Genomic DNA, 12,122 nt, shown 5'->3' on the forward strand with positions numbered 1-12,122 from the left:
AGTAGATATTTTATTAAAAAAAATACTCCTAAGATAATTAAACATTTCTTCTAATTAATGTTTCCTTGAGACGTGTGAATAAAAAATATTTTCTCCGTTTATTTTTACTTTCATTAATATTGAGTTCTCATTTTTACTTGTTACTTTTGATATATCAAAGATAAATAATTTTTTTTATTTTGTTAATTATTTATTCTTTAAATTATTTTTAAAATATATTACTCTAAGTATCAATTAATAAGAATAGTATGGTAAAATAGTCATCAATAATTATTTTTAATAAATATATTATGTCAAAAGATGACAAGTAAAAAACAACAGAGAAAACACAATATCCATAAATATATTAAGACGGAGGGAGTATTAGCTCTTAATCATCCTCTAATTAAGGTGTTAATTCTCAGAAGTCTTAATAACAAATGAAGCTCTCCATGTGCTTTCGTTCTGATTTTGTCACTGATTAATTGATTTTACTCATGGTCATTGTACTTTCCCTTTCCACTACTGCGTCATCCAAGAGCTCAGCAAGCAGAGGAAAGGTTAAAATTAACTCGGCTTTTGGGCAATGTTTAGTCGTGAAATTTGAAAAATAAAAAGGCAGTCTATGTTTTCAAATGGAAAAATAATACTTGAAAATTAAACATAAAACTGAGCTGTTTTTAAATTTTCTGAGAGATTTAGAGTTAAAAAAAAAAATGTGAAAACACTTTTTGTTGTTTTACAAATTATTCTTAAAAATATGGAATTCAACTTTAAGTTCAATTCTAAAATTTTCTCAAATTTATGATCAAACATATTTTTTAAACTTCATCTTCGACAAAAAAAGTGAAAGATTTCGCACAAAATTGTGTAGGATGATGATCCTGCACGCAACAAAATAATAAGAACAATTAATACTAATGAAGTGAGATTCACGATTTAAAATTTATGAGTTTTTATAAATATTTCAACTTCAGCTATATCAATATATCTATTTATCTATCTATCTATCTATCTATATATATATATATTAAAAGTGTAAAGGTTTAGAAAAATGATTCAAACTTTTTGCCCTTCATTAAAAATCTATTCTTTAGACAAAATCATTTTTTCCTTCAATTAATATATCAAAAAATAAATTAAATATTAAATGGTTAAATTTTCTTTTTCTTTTTTACGTGACATATATATGGAAAAGACTATAATATTAATTAATGTCCTTTTTGATTTATGAATCCTCTACTTTCGTAAAAAGTCTTATAATAGAATTTTGTATACTAATCGAGTTGCTTTAGTTTATTGTGCGTTCTTTTGTATTTTGAAAAAAGGGAAAAGACATCGTTTTCACCCTAAACTATACTCGAAAAGTCTAAGTCACACCTAAATTATACTAGTGACCTATTACACACCTTAACTATAAAAAAGTGATATTATTACCTCCCCGCAACCCCCATTCTAAGGCGCGTGTGTTACACTTATTTTAGGCGTGTCCAGCTTATTAAATAACAAAAATAAACGGCTATAAACATTAAGGGAAAAGTCATCGTTTCCACTCCAAACTATAGTTGAAAAGTCGAATCCACATCTAAACTATATAAGTGACCTATTACACACCTTAACTATAACAAAAACAAAAGTGATATTTTTTACTGACGTAGCAGCGCGTGTAAAACACTACACCATATGCAAGTAGTAGTAGCCTGACAGGGTGTAAATGGTTTCACTTTTTTATAGTTTAGGTGTTTAATAGGTCACTAGTATAGTTTAAGTGTGACTTCGACTTTTTAGGTATAATTTGGGGTGAAAATGATGTCTTTTTCCTTGAAAAAATAGAGTCGAATGTTGTGGCGGCAAAAATGGTGATTGTTGTTCTTCGTGAGTGTGAATTTGTGTGTTGGTCAAGTGAAGGTGTGGATTTATGTGTTGAGAGACTCTTAGTATTTAGGCCTAAATTTTTTATTATTGATTTAAAACAAATTATATTTTATTTTAAAGGAACTTTCTTAGTTGAACTATATAGGAAGTACCATAGTATTTATAAGGGATGAATCCTTATTTTTTGTTAAGTTTTATCTGGCAAATTTATGAATTAATTATATATTGGTTACGTCTATTGTTTTCAACTTGATTTAAAGAGTTACGGTTTCAATCGAAATGTATAGGAGCATTATACATCTAACTTAATTTGTATAAAATATTCTTTTGCTTCTTTTTTTTTTTTTTAAACTCATCGTTTAGATCCTTGAAAGCGAACACTTTAAAGCCTTTTTCAAATACTGTAAGTAAATTTTTATAATTCATTATTGATTGATTCTTCAATATTTTTATGCAGGTGAAAGAAGATTCATGCGAGCGTGTGATTAAGACTTTATGTCGTTTAAGATCTGATTTGAAGTCATGTTGGAGATTAAAGATGATATTATTTGTTGGGTTTTAAGTTGACAAATGATGAATAATAATGAAAGTTTATTTTTAGTCACTAAAAAGCTTGGCACCCAACGGAGAAGGATAAGAAAAACATCACTTTTATTTTTTGTTATTAATTTTTTTTTTTTTGGCATTCTTTTAAATGTGAGTTCTTCTACTTTATTTATTCTATTTTATAGCTTTTAATAACTTTTACTTTTGTTTCAATTTTTTTTAATATGTTTTGAATGATTATTTTCATTTAAGTCTATTCTTTTTTATTGACCTTCCAATTATCTTTTTGTTTTTTTGTTTCGAAATTAAAAAAAATTGATGATTAATGTTTGGGTTAAAGGAGAAATTACGTTTTCAATAAAATTTAAAGAACAATTTTGTGTTAGTATTTTTATTTGTCGTCAATTTTAGTATCAATATGGAATTATATAAATTAATTTTCATGTTTTCATTCTTAACTAATAGTTTTTCTTAAAAAATCTTTAGTTTGTGGCATGTGTAGGGTTAATAGGTTGCATGATTAGTTTGACAGGGAAATTGATTTTTTGGGAGAACTTAAGGATGTATTTGATTTCTTTTTTTTCGAAAGAAATATTAATTTTTTTAATTATTTTAAAAAACAAATTTCACATAGAAAAATATTATCATTCAATTATTTTTTAATAGTTAGTAATTTCAAATCATTAAAAATATGTTAACCGAATCTTAGTTACGTAAGAAGTACTAACAAATTTAGGAATTTAAATTCGAGTAAAATTTTACCTTATATAAATCATTTTCATAGTTGAACTCTTCCATATTAAATAAGTTAAAATATCGATTACCTCATGACACATTTTTTAAACTAAATATTTAAACGTTATACAAATAAATACATACAACTTTCTTCTTTGTTATTAAACATACGTGCAACACACATATATTGGACTAGTAATATAATAAATAGCTGGATCTAAATTCAGATATTTATAAATATTTAGCTTAGTTCTCATAGGCAAGATTTGAATCTGAAACCATTCTATGCCACCAAATTAAAAAAAAGCACCAAATTATGCTACATATTTGAAAAAATACCAAACTATGTTTAACTCACAAAAATTGTGAGTTATGCACAAATATTTTTAACGGAAGACGATTGATGACGTTAAATTTTTTGAAAAGTGTATAACTCACAATTTTTGTGAGTTATTATTCTTATTTTAACACAACTCACAAAAATTGTGAGTTATGCATTTTATTTTAACATAACTCACAAAAATTGTGAGTTATGCATTCTTATTTTAACATAACTCACAATTTTGTGAGTTATGCATTTTATTATAACGATTATTCTCTTATTCAATAGAGCTCTCTCAAAACTCTCTCTCAAACCCTCTCTCAAAACTCTCTCTCAAACCCTCTTTCAAAATTGGCTAATTAAAACTCATCGTGTATAACCAATCTCCGCATCATCGGAGCAACACCATTGCTACTCTTCCTCTCTGTCGTACCACCATCACCGGCGGCGGCTCTCAAACTCGGTTATGACGGCGGTCGAACATAGTTTTAAACCGGCCAACACCCCCCTTCCGATTTCTTTCCACACTGCTAGCCATTTCTTTCTCGCCGACAGTGTGGGTTTTCCATTCCCGACTCCGGTACAGTGGTAGAAGAAGCAGCACCGACGAAGAAAGCTGATTTCAGTGGTGACGGCGACTGACCAGATCCCAGTCCTGATCTAACCGGCGATCTCCCGGCGAATAGTCCAGTTGACTAGATTTTGGCGACACACCTCTATATATCCCCGTGAATTCTAACCTTGAATTTTTTTCTCTTTATTCCTTTATTTCTTTATTTCTGTATTTTTCTAGCATCTGTTGTGTTTGAATTTTGGTGGCAGTTTGAACTTTGCGTGTGCCTTTATTGTTATTGCTGGTTTTTTTCTTGGTTGTACTTTATTTTAAGTAGTGGCTTCGGTGGCACATGGTGAAATAGGGTTATGTCCTGGGGGTCTTGGGGGTCAGTGGGCTGGGGTGGGTTAGGTCCGACTTGCGGAGTGCGAGGTGTTAAGGGAGGGGATAAGAGAGTTGATAGTTTGAGGGTAGGGTCGTGGAACATTAGGACCCTACAGGGTAAGTCGATAGAACTGGTTAAGATTCTTAGGAAGAGAAAAATTAATTGTGTGTGTCCAGGAGACCAAGTGGGTAGGTTCCAAGGCGAGGGATGTAGATGGGTACAAGTTGTGGTATTCAGGTAGTGAAAGGCGTAGGAATGACGTAGGTCTCTTAGTGGATAAGGAGCTTAGGGAGCAGGTAGTGGAGGTTAAAAGGGTTAGTGATAGAGTTATCATTGTCAAGTTGGTCTTGGGGGGGTCTACTTTGAACTTATGCAGTGCGTATGCACCACAGGTGGGCCTGAACGAGGAGAAGAAGAAGAGATTTTGGGAGGTTTTGGACGAGGTGGTTAGAGGGTGCCTAGTTCGGAGAAGTTTTTCATAGGAAGGATTTCAACGGGCACATTGGGTCATTATCGTTAGGGTACGATGATGTGTATGAGGGCTTTGGGTTCGGGGTTGGGAATGATGAGGGAGCTGCGCTTTTGGATTTTTCAAGGGCGTTTGGGTTGGTAGTAGTGAATTATAGCTTTCCAAAGAAGGAAGAGCACTTGGTTACTTTCGGTAGTAGGATAGCCAAGACTCAGATTGACTTTTTGTTGCTTAGGAAGGGGGATAGAGCTTTGTGTAAGGATTGTATGGTAATTCCGAGTGAGAATGTTGGGACTCAGCATAGACTCCTGGTGATGGACTTAGTTATCAAGAAGGGTAAATTGCATCGAGGTAGAAAGGATAGATCTAGTGTTAGGTGGGGCAGTCTGACTCTGGTTAGTGCTATGGAGATAGGGGCTAAGTTAGGGGGATGTGGGTGTGGGAGTGCAGAGGGGACATGGATAATATGTGGGATAGGGTCACTGGTTGCATTAGGGAGTCGATTATAGAGGTGTTGGGTGTTTTGAGGGGCTGGTCTGGCTGGTATTGGGGGATTAGTGGTGGAATAAAAATGTTAAGAAAAAAATTGAGACGAAGAAAATGGCTTATGGTAAGTTGGTGGAGAGTAAGAATGAAGAAGAGAAGCGGGTGAGCAGGGAGGAGTAAAAGGTGGCTACAAAGGAGGCTAAGTTATATGTTATAGCTGCTAAGACAGTAACTTTTGAGAGTTTGTATAAGGGGTTAGAGGAGAAGGGCGGGGAGAAGATGTTGTTTAGGTTTGCCAAGGTTAGGGGCGGAAGGGTCTTGATCTGGATCAGGTGAAGTACATTAAGGGAGAGGATGGCAGAGTTTTGGTTGAAGACGCCCTCATTAAGAAAAGATGACAATCGTATTTCCATAGGCTTTTGAATTATGAGGGGGACAGAGGGGTTGTGTTAGGAGAGTTGGAGTATTCCGAGGAGTGTCGTAATTTTGGCTTTTGTCGGTGATTTAGGGTAGAGGAGGTCAGTGAGGCTATTCGTAAGATGCGAAGGTCCAGGGCAACGGGACCAAACGAGATTTCGGTGGATTTTTGGAAGTTCTCTGGTGGGTCAGGGTTGAGGTGGCTGACAACTTGTTTAACAATATTTTCAAGTCAGCAAAGATGTCCGAGGCGTGGAGATGAAGCACAACGATTTCTCTATATAAGAACAAGGTTGACATTCAAAGTTCCAACAACTACCGAGGTATTAAGTTGTTGAGTCACACGCTGAAGATTTAAGAGAGGATGGTGGAGTGGAGGTTGAGGAAGATTGTGTCGATTTTGGAGAACCAATTTGGTTTTATGCCAGGTCGCTTTACGACTGAGGCAATTCACCTGGTGCGGAGAATAGTAGAGCAGTATAGAAAGAGGAAGATGGATCTTCACATGGTGTTTATAGACCAGGAAAAGGCATATGACAAGGTCCTTGGAGAGGTTCTTTGGAGATGCCTGGAGTCGAGGGGGTTCCGGTGGCGTTCATCAGAGCGATTAAGGACATGTATAAGGGGGCAAAGACTTAGGTAAGGACAGTGGGAGGAGATTTTGAGCATTTCCCAATCTTAACAGGATTGCACCAGGGATCAACTCTTAGTTCATTTTTATTCGCTTTGGTGATGGATGTGCTGATGCGAAATATACAAGGCGAAGTGCCTTGGTGTATGCTTTTCGCGGATGATATAGTTTTGATTGATGAATTGCGACAAGGGGTTAATGATAAGTTGGAGATTTGGAGAGAAACCCTGGAGTCTAAAGGTTTCCGGTTGAGTAGGACCAAAACGGAGTACATGAAGTGCAAGTTTAATTACTCGAGACATGGGAGGAGGTGGTAGTAAAGTTGGATTCTCAACTATTTGTAAGAGAGATAGTTTTAATTATCTTGGGTCTACGATTCAGAGGAATAGAGAGATAGATGAGGATATCTCTCACTGTATTGGGGCAGGTTGGATGAAATGGAGGCTCACTTCGGAAATTTTATGCGATAAGAAGATGCCCCCCAAGCTTAAAAGCAAATTATATAGAGTAGCAGTCTGGTCTGCTATGTTGTATGGAGCAGAGTGTTGGCCGATTAAGAATTCTCATATCCAAAAGTTGAAGGTAGCAGAAATGAGAATGTTGATTTGGATGTGTGGATCCACAAGGGCGGACAAGGTTAGGAATGAAATTATTTGGGAGAAGGTGGGAGCGGTGTTAGTGGAGGATAAAATATGGGAAATGAGGTTGGGATAGTTTGGTCATGTGATGAGGAGAGGCACGGATGCCCCAGTTCGTAAGTGTGAGAGGTTGGCCTTGGAAGGTTTCAAGCGGGGTAGGGGTAGACCGAAGAAATACTAGAGAGAAGTGATTAGACATGACATGGAGCAGTTACAGCTGACTGAGGACATGGCCTTAGATAGGAAGATATGGAGGAAAAACATTAGGATAGAGAGCTAAGGGTGTGGTTGAGTTGTAGTCAGCAGGTAGGGGAATTGTGGTGTCCTTTGTTTGGCAATGTAATTTTTTGTGGATGTCATATCTATGTTATTTTATCATGTTCTATGCTTTTGATGTTTTTGTATGCTGCCTTTTATCTTGAGCCGGGGTCTATCGGAAATAGTCTCTCCACCTCATTAGAGATAGTGGTATGGACTGCATACACTCTACCCTCCCCAGACCCCACTATGTGGGAATATACTGGATTTGTTGTTGTTGTTGATGATGCATTTTATTATAACATAACTCACAATTTTTGTGAATTATGTTAAAGAATAAAGCCTTTCTCTTTCCCAATCTTCACTTTAGTGATTGAGATTCAAAATTTCAAAGAACCCTACCCAATTTCAACTGGTTCCCTCCCCGCCTCCTTGTTCATCGATTGTGCTTGGACATGAATTAATTTTGTATAGTTAAGATTTATGTATTCTTTTATTTTTTACTTGGATATTCGATATTCGTATTAGACATTGTTTAAATTTTCTAGCATGTTCTTATCTTGCGTCGGAAGTCATTTAGAAACAATCTATCTACCTCATATTTGAAAAGAGATAAGGTTTGAATACATTCTATTCTGTAAAAACTCGACTTTATGAGATTACACTGAATATGTTGTTGGCCTGATTAAATTTGAATTTGTTTCATAAAGTCTTATAACGGGGATTAAAGCTCACTAACAAAAACAATCTTATATTCAATAGAATTCAAACTCGAAACAACTGATTTAAAGATAAATTTCTTATTTTCTTTTTGGCCCTAATTTTATATTTGAAAAGTTTGGACATGAATTTATTTATTTATTTATTTATGTCCCAAACAATAAATATAACTTCACATCAATCTAAACATAGGCAAATTTAAAATTTGGATGTTATATATAGATTCAAGTTCAGGATCCTACCACAACTAATTTACCCTATTGGGTTCACAATCTTTACGAGGGGGATAAAATTTATATACATTTTATTCTTCCTCGAGCTCACTCGTGTAACTACACTTGATATATACCTTATTATTGTTGTTGGGTTCAAAATCTACTCTCTTTATCTTAATTTATGTAAAATAGTTCAAAGTACGAGAGTCAAAACACTTAATTTTGACTATGAATTGGATACACTATGATTTATCATATGTTTTAAAATAAATTTCACATAATTGAAAACTATACGAAGCACAATCGATGGACAAGGAGGGGGGACTAGTTGATTTAAAGATAAATTTCTTATTTTCTTTTTGGCCCTAATTTTATATTAGAAAAGCTTGGACATGAATTAATTAATTTATTTATGTCTCAAACAATAACTATAACTTCACATCAATCTAAACATAGGCAAATTTAAAATTTGGATGTTATATATAGATTCAAGTTCAGGATCTTACCACAACTAATTAACCCTATTGGGTTCACAATCTTTACGAATGGGATAAAATTTACATACATGCTATTCTTCCTCGAGCTCACTCGTGTAACTACACTTGATATATATGTTATTGTTGTTGTTGGGTTCAACATCTACTCTCTTTATTTTAATTTATGTAAAATAGTTCAAAGTACGAGAGTTAAAACACTTAATATTGACTATGAATTTGTGTACACTACGATTTATCATATGTTTTAAAATAAAAGTTACATACTTGAAAACTATACGAAGTACAATCGATGGACAAGGAGGGGGGGACCAGTTGAAATTGGGTAGGGTTCTTTGAAATTTTAAATTTCAATCGCTAAAGTGAAGATTGAGAAAGGGAAAGGCTTTATTCTTTAACACATAACTCATAAAAATTATGCGTTATACATATAACTCACAACTTTTGTGAGTTATGTTACAATAAAATGCATAACTCACAAAAATTGTGAGTTATGTTAAAATAAGAATGCATAACTCACAATTTTTGTGAGTTATGTTAAAATAAGAATGCATAACTCATAATTTTTGTGAGTTATGTTAAAACAAGAACGAATAACTCACAAATTGTTAGTTATGCACTTTTCAAAAAATTTAACGTTATCAGTTGCCTTCCGTTAAAAATATTTGTTCATAACTCACAATTTTTGTGAGTTAAGCATAGTTTGGTACTTTCTAAAATATATGACATAGTTTGGTGATTTTTTTAGTTTGGTGGCATAGAATGCTTCCGGATTCATAAGATTTGGATTAAAAAAAAATATTATGCCCAATATTCCTTGATACATATTCCCTCCGTCCCACTTTATCCGTCCCAAATTGGGATGACACAACTATTAAGAAAACAGTGATTGATAATGTAATTTTATCATTTTGCCCCTCTTAATTGTGTCTTGTTGTTAGTTCTAATATTGATGGATGACCAATACCAAAGCACCATTTATATTCTTAATGGTATTCCTTTTTGCAACATTTTTCAAGAATGTTAATAACAAGGAGTAAACAATTACACTAAGGATATAATGGGAAAAAATTTGTCTTATCTTGATAAGTAAAAAAAGACAAGTAAAATGGGACATCAAATTAGAAAATTTGAGACAGATAAAATGGAACGGAAGGAGTAATTATTTATGAAAGAAAATGAACAAACAAAGATCATGTAACTGTTTATACACAAATATACCCAATATTTCTTGTAAGTGAAGCAAGAAATGATGGAGAACTTGTTATAAATATGTCGTGGAAATTAAAATCGTCATTATTACTTGAATATTTTCCAGAAAAGGACACAAATATTTGAGAAAGTGAGATGTGAAGGGCCAAGTAAAATACCCTATGTACTCCTAGGAATCCCATAAAAACAATAAATTTACATTACTACTAATATTTTATTTTTTCAAATTTATCTTATTATTATATGAGTTGTTGTCTCCCACAAAATATTCAGCTCTGATTTAAATAATATGATTTGTTAATGTTAAAAGGACACAATGACCCATGTTGTGTGCACTGTCTCCTCCTACTACAATATTTTATTCACATTGAAATTATAATTTAATTTCTTATTTAAATATTAACATGAATTCCACTTGTCGAGAGGAGATACGCAGAAGAATCTGATAAGAAGCTATTAAAACCTTTATTATTTTTTATAAAATAAATATAATTTTCAGCAAAAAGATCGTGCACACGACTGATGGGAAGAGATTAGTTAAAGCAATCAAGCATGGTCACTGAAAATCTGGTTCATTGATTTTAAACCTAATCCCTTACAATATTTTTTGAACTTGTAAATATATTTTGATATAAAAATTCTCAAGACAAAATGTTTTGCAGTGAAAAAAAATAAAGTTAAGGTTTTGTCAATTTTCAAGACAAGATTGAGAAGGACAAGTTGAATCCCACTTAATTCAATTAATTAATTTGTAGTCGTTTAATTTGTTTGGTGGAGGATTAAGTTGGATACCCTCTGGTTGTCTCAACCTTATTAGCAAAAAAGTACACAATGAAGCAGCTACATGTTTTCCCTAATGTTTTCCACTAATATCTAATCATACTTAGGATTTGAAAAACATATACTCGAAAAAAAAAAATCAAAAGAAAATGAAGAAGTCATTTTCTTGTAACTAACACTCTGTTTGGATGGTGGTTTGCCATATTTCATAATATATGGTACAGAATGGAATAATATGGTACTGTATAGTATGGTACAATATAATATTTGAATAGACTCTATCATTTACTGTTGTTTAATAACAATTTTTTTGTTTGATTTAATGGTATGGTACAGTATCGTAACGGATAGATTTACTAAAATACCCTAATTATTATAAAATTTAAATTTATTAATAATTATTAACCAATAAATTTTCTTTCTACAAATTTATCACGAATCATGTCTTGTAAATATATTACGTTGTTAAATTCATAAAACTTCTAACAAAATTAAAACTTTACTTCCATGAAATAATCAAGAACTAGAACTGCAACAATTTCTTTTATCATACAACCTTACTTCTTTTATGGGGATATGACGCCAAAGAGTATAAACTAGTTGTGCTCTTACCACTAGATCAATTGCACGTATTTTTTGGAACAAATTTTGGCTATGAATGTTATATTATCATTAAGAAATCATGAGTCAAAATCTATTCTTACGAAAAGTTTTAGTTTTATTTTCACATATATTTCTATGCTTTGTATTGAAGATGTTGGATTCATGTGAAACCAAGAGTTGTGTTGTTCCTCCGTTACTACTTGTGTATCGTTGATTTTTTTCTTATTGATATGTGACAGGGTTAATAGAGATAGTGTTACGGAATCTGTATAATAATGTATGTAGATATAATAGATGATTTGTAGGGATTGAATATTTAAAGGGTAAAATGGGATTAGAAAATATTAAGTAAGGGCATAATTAGAAAAAAGAAATAAGAAAATCTTGGGATACCACCAAATCCATGGTTCTAAAAATTAAGGGATTTCATGGTTATCAAATCATAAAAGGATATCATACCATATCATACCATATATTTTAGAAATCAATCAAAACAAATATGATTTTCTTGATAATCATATCATACCACACGATGGTAAACCACCATCCAAACAGCCACTAACTATTAAGAAAAGTGAAAACTGAAAACAACTTTCTTTGCTTATTATTTTTCTCAAATAGATAATCAAAAATAGTTCCTTAGTTTTAGAAAGAGTTGGATTATAAGATGAAATAATTTCAGAGAAGTACATTCTTTTATACTCAGTTGATTCACCATTGTCACAGAAATACACTATTTAGATATGTCAATATTTTCTATGTATATATATTCAACGTTGAATTCTAAAAGGATATAGATTATAT

Source organism: Capsicum annuum, chromosome 3 (assembly GCF_002878395.1).
Source record: "Capsicum annuum cultivar UCD-10X-F1 chromosome 3, UCD10Xv1.1, whole genome shotgun sequence".
Classification (NCBI taxonomy): Eukaryota; Viridiplantae; Streptophyta; class Magnoliopsida; order Solanales; family Solanaceae; genus Capsicum; species Capsicum annuum.